The sequence below is a fragment of the Trachypithecus francoisi genome, unplaced genomic scaffold (assembly GCF_009764315.1).
Source record: "Trachypithecus francoisi isolate TF-2019V2 unplaced genomic scaffold, Tfra_2.0 Lachesis_group3, whole genome shotgun sequence".
Classification (NCBI taxonomy): Eukaryota; Metazoa; Chordata; class Mammalia; order Primates; family Cercopithecidae; genus Trachypithecus; species Trachypithecus francoisi.
The window spans coordinates 29,603,131-29,615,483 of record NW_022681468.1 but is presented as its reverse complement, the minus strand read 5'-3'; the positions used below and the strand labels follow the sequence as shown (position 1 = coordinate 29,615,483).

Genomic DNA, 12,353 nt, shown 5'->3' with positions numbered 1-12,353 from the left:
AGCCTTAAGGATATACTCATAAACATTCTTCCTGAAGATCCTCACAAATCCCATATCCTAGCACATGTAAGTGGAGGAAAAACAATACCTACTTGCGACTAAATGCTGTATCACTGGGCTTGAAATACTCCTCACCTAAGAGCCTTCTCAACTGAAGAGAACAATTCCAACTCTTGGATTTGCTGCTTAGAGACTGATGAAGACCTCACCAAAAGTAGTCTAGGGACATCTCAATAACAAGCCAATAAATATCCTTTACTAGTTAAGCCTATTTAAGGTGAGCCTTCTAGAAAATAGCTTGTATTGTTTAATATAATATACATGAGTACCACCTATTCTAGTGCCTATACAGGCATTAAGAACACAGGGGGCAAAGCTGGATGCTATCACTTTCTGAAGTCCACTTTCTAACAACCGTCCCTTTGTTAAGCATCATTCTGGTCCAACACAGATAGCCAAATATGTTTACATGATCATGATAAAGATGATGAATAATCACAACGGCAGCAAGAGTGCCCATCTACTGAGTATTTATGACATAACAGGCACTTGCCAAGTGCTTTCCATGCACATATATTTATATACTTATATATGTAAGTATGTAAATATACATACTCTGCATACTCTTACAGAAGATATCATTTCTTACACTTTCAGAAAGGCTAAATGGCTTTCCCACTTAGGAAAGCAGCCAGAGGCAGAGCCAGGAACCGATGATCCAGGCCTTCTAATTTTACTCTGTGCTCCTAACCCCAATGCCACACTGCCTCTCATTTGGTGATGCTACTAAATCAATCTGAAATACTTTGATAGTGTTCAAAGCACTTCAAGACCACTGTGCTATTGTCCTTCCCATTCTTTTCCTATGTTCTGCATACGACCAACACACACATTACAAACCCCCTACAAGACACATGGACACACACACACACACACACACACACTTAGGAGCTGGAAGGCTAAAAACTGTATTTCCTGGACACCCTTGTGATCGGGTTATAGATGTGATGCAGTGTCTACCAGTGAGAAGCACACACAAGAGCTGGATGGCAGGGGCCAGCCACGCTTTGCACCAGCGTAGGAGGCAAGCCCCTGCAGACCCTGGTGCTGGATTGGCACCAGCACGATTCTATGTGCCACTGCCTATTCACCAGCCTCTGGCAGTGCGACAGTTGTGATGCCAGCACTCAGAGTACTTACGGCAGGAGCAGTTTCCTAGTTTGGGGTAGCTGCCTAGTTAGGAGAGGGAGGCCCTAACCTCACTGTTCTTGCCCCTCCACAAAGCCATATATGCCTAATTCCCTGTTTGCTTGAATGATCTACAGTGTTTTTGGTAACTCTACCAAAAATTTGATGATTTCAACAACACGGTCACTGTAATTATTGTTGAGAAACAGATGTTTAATAACTTATTAGCTGTATTTTACAGATTCACTGAATAAAATTTAAATTATTTGTCCAAGTCACATAACAATACAGTGACAAAGCTAAAACTGAAACTCTAGTATTATTCCAAACTAACACTATTAGTGGTAGTGTTACTACTAATTCCATTAAGAATTCTCAATGTCAGTTCTAATTTAATAACTTTTACTTATTTTAGAGTCTGGGGCACTAATCTCAACATAACAAAAGGCAAAATTTCTCTCAAACATGAGCATTTGAGGTAAACAATCACTGCTTTGATGTTAGGATAAAAAGCTTGGAAAACATGCTTAGAACTGTCTCAGCGTCTTCTCAAGGTCAGGATGATTTAAAGTTCGACCCTTGATCTATGCATCTGGTGCAGGGAAAAAAAACTGGGACAAGTAAACCAACTCTAGCAGTCTTTAAGGGACAAATTTATTTCAGCTTTACTACTATTCAAAACTTGCTAAGTAAAGGAAAAAGTGGGAGAAAAATTAAAATCTACAAAACTATAAACCTTCACAAATTACTTTTAAATGCTATACTTGTTTTAAAGACACTAAGGCAGCTGGACATCCACTGGCCAAAAAAATGACCTGACCTAAACCTTATACCTTATACAATTAACTCAAAAGGAGCATAGACCTAAACGTAAAATATAAAACTATAAGACTCAGAAAGACCTTAATACATTGCTGGTGGACATGTAAAATGGCACAGCCAAGGTGGAAAAGTGTGTTGGTCTCTCAAAGGTACATGTAGACTTTGACAACGAAGAACCTGATGAAAAAAAAAAATTTTTTTTTGAGATGGAGTCTTGCTCTGTCACCCAGGCTGGAGTGCAGTGGTGCAATCTAGACTCACTGCAACATCCACCTCCTGGGTTCAAGCAATTCTCGTACCTCAGCCTCCCAAGTAGTTGGGATTACAGGCATGTGCCACCATGTCCAGGTAATTTTTGTATTTTTAGTAGAGACAGGGTTTCACCATGTTGGTCAGGCTGGTCTCAAACTCCTGACCTCAAGTGATCCACCCAACTCAGCCTCCTAAAGTGTTGGGATTACAGGTGTGCACCACCGCACCCAGCCAAAAAAAATTCTTTTAAAGGTAAATATAGACTTTCCATGTGACCCAGCAATTCCATTTTAGGTACATACCAATTGGAAACAGATACTCAAACAAGTACTTGTGTGTGAATGTTCATAGAGGCACTATTCAAAACAGCCAAAAGGTGGAAACAAAATGTGATATATCCACATAATGGAATAGTATACAGTGATATGGGAATGAAGTACTGTTACTTGCTACAACGGTACATGAATCTTGAAAACATTATGCTAAGTGAAGGACAAGTCACAAAAGAGGGACCGTAGATGCAAAATACTTCTAGGATACATAAATATTTCCTAAAAACCACTTAGAAAAATACACAAACCGGCCGGGCGCAGTGGCTCAAGCCTGTAATCCCAGCACTTTGGGAGGCCGAGACGGGCGGATCACGAGGTCAGGAGATCGAGACCATCCTGGCTAATACGGTGAAACCCCGTCTCTACTAAAAATACAAAAAGCTAGCCGGGCGAGGTGGCGGGCGCCTGTAGTCCCAGCTACTCGGGAGGCTGAGGCAGGAGAATGGCGGAAACCCGGTAGGCGGAGCTTGCAGTGAGCTGAGATCCGGCCACTGCACTCCAGTCCAGGCGACAGAGCGAGACTCCGCCTCAAAAAAAAATAAAAATAAAAATAAAAATAAATTAAAAAAATAAAAATACACAAACCCAGTAGAAAAATGGACAAAAGGTTTGAACAGGGACTTCATGAAATCAGCACTTCCAATGGTCATTAAACACACAAAAAGCTGTTCAGCTTCACTGGGCAATACAGAATTGCAAATTAAAACCACAATGAGATACTAGTACATACATACCAATTGAATTGGCAAAAATGTTAAATTCTGGCAATACTTAGTGTTGGTAAAGAGATGTGGAACAAGAATTCTCGGCCGGGTGTGGGGGCTCACGCCTGTAATACCAGCACTTTGGGAGGCTGAGGCAGGCAGATCACGAGGTCAGGAGATCGAGACCATCCTGGCTAACACAGTGAAACCCATCTCTACTAAAAGTACAAAAACAAAATTAGCCAGGCGCGGTGGCAGGCGCCTGTAGTCCCAGCTACTCGGGAGGCTGAGGCAGGAGAATGGCGTGAACCCAGGAGGTGGAGCTTGCAGTGAGCTGAAATTGTACCACTGCACACACAAAAAAAAGAACTCTCAAACACAGCCGGTAGGTGTACAAACCAGTAAAATCACTTTGGAAAACAATTTGGCACTATCTAGTGAAACTGAAGACATGCATACTCTATAACTCTATAACCCAGTAATTCCAACCCTGGAGAAACGCATATTTACATGCAGAAACATTTATAGTTTTATTCATCACTGACATAAAATGAAAAAAGCCTCAATATCCATTATTATAAAAATGAAGGAAGGCCAGACACAGTGGCTCATACCTGTAATCCCAGCACTTTGGGAGGCTGAGGCGAGTGGATCACCTGAGGTCAGGAGTTCGACACCAGCCTGGCCAACATGGCGAAACCCGTCTCTACCATAAATACAAAAAATTAACCAGGTGTGGTGGTGGACACCTGTAATCCCAGCTACTCAGAAGGCAGAGGGAGGAGAATCGCTTGAACCTGGAAGGTGGAGGTTGCAGTGAGCTGAGATCATGTCATTGCACTCCAGCCTGGGCGACAAGAGCAAAACTCTGTCTCAAATAATAATAATAATAATAACAACAACAACAACTAATGTTGTTTGCTGGTACTATAGTACTACTGAAAGATTTCAAGACATTTCATTATAAACATAATATTGCACACCAAAGACAAGATAGCAAAAAAAAAATAAATCTGCAACGTTTTGAATTTTTTATTTGGGCAACATTTTTTGTTGTTGTTGTTGTTGTTAGAAACAGTGTCTCATTCTGTAACCCAGGCTGGAGAGGAGTGGCATGATCATAGCTCACTGCAGCCTCAAATTCTTGGACTCAAGCTATCTCCCCACCTCAGCCTCTCAAGTAGCCAGGACTACATACAGGTGCACACCACCATGCTTGGCTAATATTTAAATTTTTTTTGTAGAGACAAGATCTCTCTCTGTTGCCCATGCCGGTCTAAAATCCTAACCTCAAACAATCCTCCTGCCTCTGTCTCCCAAACTGCTGGGATTATTGGTATGAGCCACCACACCCAGCTGGAAAATGTATTTTCTACTAAAGAAGGAAACAGCCTCATGAGATAGATTTAGAAATAACTGAAACATGACAAAGTTGTTTCAAAACTTAAATTAAGCATTTTAAAATCCCAAATAATTCCCACCTGAGGAAGTGTTGAAAATGGAGTCATCACATGGTTAAAATGCATTATAGCTGGGCGCGGTGGCGGATGCCTACAATCCCAGGATTTTGGGAGGCCAAGGCAGATGGCTCGCTTGAGCTCAGGAGTTCAAGATCAACCTGGGCAACAAGGCGAAACCCTGTCTCTACAAAAATTAGCCAGTTGCAGTAGCATGCGCCTCTAGTCCCAACTACTCAGGAGGCTGAGGTGGGAGAATCACTGGAGCATGGGAGGCAAAGGCTGAAGTGAGCTGAGATTGTGCCACTGCACACCACCCTGGGCAACAGAACAAGATCTCAGAAAAGAGAAGGAAAAAAAATAAAAATAAAAACTGGCCCAGGCACAGTGGCTCACGCCTATAATCCCGGCACTTTGGGAGGCTGAGGCAAGCGGATCACTTAAGCCCAGGAGTTCAAGATCAGCCTGGGCAATGTGGCAAAACCCAGTCGTTACAAAAAAAATACAAAAATTAGCAGGGCATGGTGGTATGTGCCTGCAGTTTCAGCAACTCCGGAGGCTGAGGGCTGAGGTGGGAGGATCACCTGAGCACAGGGAGGTCAAGGCTGCAGTGAACTGAGATTGTGCCACTGCACTGCAGCCTGGGTGACAGAGTGAGACCCTGTCTCAAAAAAAAAAAAAAAAAAAAGACAGAAAGAAAAGAGAAAGCATTATAAATTCTAAAAATATTTATTTTATAAACCAACAATTCTGTTTTTACCTCTACTTAATGAAGAAAAGTAGGTAAAATACTCAGTGAAAAGTTTTCAGACTGCAACTTTTAAACCCTTGAACCATGGTTAATTAACGACTTTCCTTACTGTCCATATCGGTCATACCACTGTCTGTCCTTTCCTGTTTTCAATGTTAAAAACAGGAAGCCACTTCCTTGCTGTTTCTGTGCTGTCCATGAAAGTGTAGAATGAGATTTCAAGATAAAAAACAATGGATTTTCCTACATCTAAAACAGTCATTTGCATGTTTGCGTGTGCATGTGTGTACGTACACACCCACCCCAACTACAGATACTTCAAAATCCTTTACATTGTTATTGTTACCACCACTCACAATATCATTCATATCTTAAACTTTTTTTTTTTTTAAAAGAGACAATGGCCGGGCACAGTGGCTCACGCCTGTAATCCCAACACTTTGGGAGGCCGAGGTTGGCAGATTACCTGAGATTAAGAGTTCAAGGCCGGGCGCGGTGGCTCAAGCCTGTAATCCCAGCACTTTGGGAGGCCGAGACGGGCGGATCACGAGGTCAGGAGATCGAGACCATCCTGGCTAACACGGTGAAACCCCGTCTCTACTAAAAAATACAAAAACTAGCCGGGCGAGGTGGCGGGCGCCTGTAGTCCCAGCTACTCGGGAGGCTGAGGCAGGAGAATGGCGGAAACCCGGGAGGCGGAGCTTGCAGTGAGCTGAAATCTGGCCACTGCACTCCAGTCCGGGCGACAGAGCGAGACTCCGCCTCAAAAAAAAAAAGAGTTCAAGACCAGCCTGGCCAACATGGTGAAACCCCGTCTCTACTGAAAATACAAAAATTAGTGATGGCGGACACCTGTAATCCCAGCTACCTGGGAGACTGAGGCAGAAGAATCGCTTGAGCCTGGGAGGCAGAGGTTGCAGTGAGCCAAGATCGTTCCATTGCACTCCATCCTGGGCGACAGAGCAAGACTCTGCACACACACACACACACACAAAATTAGCTGGGCGTGGTGGTGCATGCCTGCAGTCCCAGATACTCAGAAGGCTGAGGCATGAGAATCACTTGAACCCAGGAGGCAAAGGTTGCAGTGAGTCGAGATCATGCCATTGCATTCCAGCCTGGACAACGGAACAAGACCCCATCTCAAAAAAAAAAAAAAGACAAGGTCTCTGTCACCCAGGCTGGAGGGCAGTGGCACAATCACAGCTTGCAACAGCCTTAAACACCTGTGTACAAGTGATCCTCCCACCTCAGTCTCCCAGGTAACTAAGACTATGGGTGTGGGCCACCACACCCAGCTAAGTTTTCAAATTTTCTTGTTGAGACAGGGTCTTGTTACATTGCTCAGGTTGGTCTCAAACTACTGCGCTCAAGCTATCTTCCCACCTCAACCTCCCAAAGCGCTTGAAATTACAGGTGTGAGCTATCACGCCTGGCCTCTGGCCTCATATCGTAAACATTTACCGAGTGTCTAATATGTGCCAAGCACTCTGTAGTATAGAGTAGTAAACAAAAAGGTAATAATCCTTGCCCTCTTGGAATTTGTATTCTGGTGGAAGATATAAACATATAAAATATAAAGTTTGCTAGTCCAGGCTCAGTGGCTCACACCTGTAATCCCAGCATTCTGGGAGGCCGAGGTGGGCAGATCACATGAGCCCAGGAGTTCAAGACCAGCCTGGCCAACATGGCAAAACCCTGTCTCTACTAAAAACACAAAAATTAGGTGTGGTTGCACATGCCTGTAGTCCCAGCCATTCTGGAGGCTGAGGCAAGAAAATCGCTTAAACCTGGGAGACAGAGGTTGCGGTAAGCCAAGATCGTGCCATTGTACTCCAGCCTGAGCAACAGAGCAAGACTCTGTCTCAAGAAAATAAAAATAAAAATAAATAAAGTATGCTAGACAGTGACAAATACTAACAGAAATAAAAGCAAGCAGGAAAGGGGGAGTCATGTTGCAAATCAGCTGGGGTGCCCTGGGTAGAATAGAGGACAAAATGGAAGTGAGGGAACTAGCCAGGGACTATGTGAAAGAAAAACTTTCCTGGTATGAAAAACAGGGAAAACAGGTTACAGGGAAACTCTTGCAAACCTAACACTGGCACTAGTCCAAATGGATACAGTGGTAAACCTACTACACAACTTCTTTGAAAGGTTTGAGTATAGTTTCTTACCAGCGAGAAATCCCTACAGTAAATAAGAGATGACTGCTCCATATGATGAAATATTATTCAACAATAGGAAGCAATGAAGTACCGATACATGCTACAACATGAACTTCAAACACATTACACCAAGTGAAAGGAGCCAGGTACAGAAGAACATACACCGTGTGAGCCCATTTATATGAAACGTCCATTTACATGAAATGTCCAGAATAGGTAAAGCAATAGAGACAGAAAGTAGATTAGTGGCTGCCGAGGGTGGGGAGGGTGGATGAGGAAGGAGTGACCGCTAATGGGTTCATGAGAAAAACTCAAGAGAGAGGGTTTCTCTCTTTTTCAGAAGAGAAAAACATTACAAAATTAAATTGTGGTGCTGGCTGCACAACTCTGTAGATATACTAAAAACGATTGTATTGTACACTTTAAATAGGTAACCTTTATGATATGTCATTTAAAAACACTACTGCTGTCCTGAGCCCAACTAACACAAAACAATGAAATGTGGTGCTCTTTATTTATTTTTTATTCTTCTTACGTTTTCTTAGATGGTCTCGCTCCACTGCCCAGGCTGGAGTGCAATGGTGCAATCTCGGTTCACTGCAACCTCTGCCTCCCTGGTTCAAGCGATTCTCGTGGCCTCGGCCTCCCAGGTAGCAGGGATTACAGGCATGAGTCACCACGCCCCAGATAATTTTTGTATTTTCAGTAGAGACGGGGTTTCACCATGTTGGTCAGGCTGGTGATCTGTTCAGGTCAGGCTGAACTCCTCACTTCAGGTGATCTGCCTGCCTCGGCCTCCCAAAGTGCTGGGATTATAGGCGTGAGACACCATGCCTCGCCAGTAGTGTTCTTTTTAAATGTAGAATCATACACAGAATTAAAGAAGACAAACCAAATGATCCATCCCCTAGCTTAATGCACCAAGCAATTATACTACATTAATAGTTTACTAAGATGCTGCCAAAATGACAGGTACCAGAATATTCTTATTACTTTTTTTTTTTTTTTGAGACACAGTCTTGCTCTGTCACCCAGACTGGAGTGCAGTGGCACGGTATCAGCTCACTGCAGCCTCCACCCTGTGGGTTCAAGCGATTCTCCTGCCTCAGCCTCCCGAGTAGCTGGGATTACAGGTGCCCTCCACCACGCCCAGCTAATTTTTGTATTTTTAATAGAGATGGCGTTTCACCATGTTGGCCAGGCTGGTCTTGAACTCCTGACCTCAGGTGATCCACCCACTTCGGCCTCCCAAAGTGCTGGGATTACAGGTGTGAGCCACTGCCCCTGGCTGTATGCTACTTTTTGAAGGAGGTCAAGAATCCCTCTGGGAATTCCTAGTAATGTATTTCAATTAATTTCTTTCTTTTGTATCTTGAAAATAAGCATATTGGGATATAGACACATAATGTCCCTTCCCCGTATCCTATCCCTCCCATTTTTTATCTACTTATTTTTTGTAACTTTGATTTTAGGTTCAGGGGTACATGTGCAGGTTGTACAGGTAAACTTGCATCACAAGCGTTTTTTGTACAGATTATTTAGTCACCCAGGTACTAAGCCTAGCACCCAATGGGTTATTTTTTCTAATCCTCTCCCTCTTCCTACCCACCACAAGTGTTGTTTTTCCTCTTTGTATCCATGTGTTCTCATCATTTAGCTCCCACTTACAAGTGAGAACAGGCCGGACATGGTGGCTCACTCCTGTAATCCCAGCATTTTGGAAGGCCAAGGCAGGCTGAGGTCAGGAGTTCGAGACCAGGCTGGCCAACATGGTGAAACCGCGTCTCTATTAAAAGTACAAAAAATTAGCTGGGCGTGGTGGTACATGCCTGTAATTACAGCTACTTGGGAGGCTGAGGCAAGAGAATCCCTTGAACCGTGGAGGCGGAGATTGCAGGGAGCCGAGATCACACCACTGCACTCCAGCCTGGGCGACAGAGTGAGATTCCATCGCAAAAAAAAAAATACATATATATATTATATACACACACACATATATAATATATATACACCTATATTATATACATATATAATATATACACCTATATTATATACATATATAATACACATACATATATAAATATAAAAAAATAAGTGAGAACATGGTATTTGGTCCTCCCATTTTTAAATATCTGATCATGAACAAGCTGTGGAGGCAAAATGTTAGTTTAAAATGTAGTAAGTGTGTGGTAACTACCTACCATAATTTACTCCTTACATTCCTAGCAATTTCCTATCTAAATATTAGAATATTTTTTTCTGAATTAAGTTTTTTTCATTTTGTAGAGATGTTTCATTATGTTGTGTCAGCTGGTCTCAAACTCCTGGCCCTGAGTGATCCTCCTACCTCAGCCTGGAACATTTTTATTAATTCAAGCTTTTGCTGTATCTGTCACGTACATGTTTCTGAACTACTAGCTTCACCTCACATCACAAAGAAATAAACCACAGACTGAGAAAAACAACATTCTCATCCAAAACACCACGAATAACAGAGGATTAAGGGGTAAAGAATTCCAAGAATTGAACGCAATTTATATAAAATAGACCAGACTCATGGTAACTCATCTTTATTGGTATGACCATGTGATATAGTTGTATTCAAAGCAACATACGGTATTTCCCTGCAACAAAGAATTAACATAGTTAAACTGGGCTCTGTTTTAGAATGAAATGAGGAAGAAAACCAGGATGTGGTTATGGATACCACTCTCTCGGTGAAATGAGGAAGTAGCAACATTGTATTTGCATTTATGATCCCAAGCAACCACTTTCCCTCATCTCCTTCCAGTTTAACACTTAATTTGCCTCCCTCCTTCCCCATATCTAATCCAGCATTAGAAAACAAACATGATCTATCACAGGAAAGGAATGACATACCCTTTCCCTCTACAAGCTGAATTTTTGTAAGAAAATGGCAGAAGCTGGCTGTTTTCACTGCTAATGTTAGCTACTGGGAATATTCTATTGAAACGAATTTGAATAATACAATCCTCTCCATAAACTGTAGAGGCAAATGCTCTCCTCAGCACCCCCACATTTCCTTGTATTACTTCCTCCACGAATTGTTTTCTGATTAACCCTATGCTACTCAGATATTTTTTTTGTTCTATATCTTCATATAATCTAAGCATTATTTACTTGCATAATGGTTTTTGCAAAGGCCCATAACTTCAAAATGTTTGTTTCCTCAACAAAATTAGAAACTACTTAAGAATAAAATCTGTGTGTTCTAATTCTTTCACACAAAGGATACACAGGCAGCTCCCAACACTAAACCACCAATTTACTTTCTGTAAACATGAAACAAGTTCCAAAGAAAACATACTCACAAACAAAGTAATTCAGATGCATCTTGTTGGTTTCATTCATTCATCACACTTTGAGCACCAGCTGTGCAAGCTCTATGGACAATCCCCTGATCCAAAACTGCCCTTGGGGTCATGGTGGCTCACTCCTGTAATCCCAACACTTTGGGAGGCCAAGGCAGGAGGATCCCTCGAGTACAGGAGTTTGAGACCAGCCTGGGCAACATGGCGAGACACTGTCTCCATTTAAAAACAAAAAACAAAAAAACTACTTCTCATTGCCTACCAAACTTCTTACTTTGATTTTCAAAACACAATTTCTCTTCTATCTACATTCCAGATTCTCCCAAACATTCTTCATGCCTTTGCCTATCCCCTCATCCAGGAATGTGCTGTCTGCACCACAATCAGCACTTGCCTCACCATGTATAGCACTTGCTCACATGTATAGCACTTGCTATACATGTCAATTATTAAGTTTTGACTATGCATCTATACTAGGAGAGGTCCTTGCAGATAGAGTTTTTAGTTTGAATATATAAATAAAACTTCAGCTACCATCGGTCACAACTGCCATCAACTCAATCTAGTAGGAGGACATAGGCCTGTGAACAAGTAACTGTAATACTGCACAACCTAGGAGGTAAGCTGTCACTGAGGGCTATTCAAAATCAACCTACTTGTAGATGCACTCTGGGTGGACAAGCTCAGGGGTAGAAGGGGGATCAAAAAGTGTTAAAAATGTGGGCTGGGAACAGTGGCTTGCGTCTGTAATCCCAGCACTTTGGGAAGCTGAGGCAGGTGGATCGTTTGAGGTCAGGAGTTTGAGACCAGCCTGGCCAACATGGTGAAACCCCGTTTCTACTAAAAATACAAAAATTATCTGGGGAGTGGTAGCACATGCCTGTAATCCCTGCTACTTGGGAGGCTGAGGCATGAGAATTGCTTGGACCCAGGAGGCAGAGGCTGCAGTGAGCCGAGATCACACCACTATACTCCAGCCTGGGCAACAAAGCAAGACTCTTGTCTAAAAAATAACAATAATAAAATAAAATAAAAAATATTAAAAATGTGTTTGGGTTTTAAAAGATAAAAGTTAGGGCTACTGGACCAATTTCTGAATGTAGGGCTTTGCCTGCATTAGGTATTCAAAAAACTTATTTACCTTGTTTGTAAATTAACTTGCAGGGCAATGAGTAGGATGGCCAACTTGTGCTGGGGCTCAGATGGAGTACAAGATGGTTGAGATGAAAGGAAGAATGCCTAGTCTTGAGTTCTCCCAGGAGCCACTTTTGAATCCATGTATCTACTGACTGGTTTTGTCTTCCTAGTAACTGACAATGTTTTCTTGATGGACTCTTCCCATTTCCACAT

General features: G+C 42.4%; 1 protein-coding gene across 1 annotated transcript in view; it reads right to left on the bottom strand.

The window, feature by feature from the left end:
* Window positions 1-12,353, bottom strand: part of SPTLC2 (serine palmitoyltransferase long chain base subunit 2) — a 105,548-nt gene that overhangs the window by 72,724 nt on the left and 20,471 nt on the right. The window lies entirely within an intron of this gene.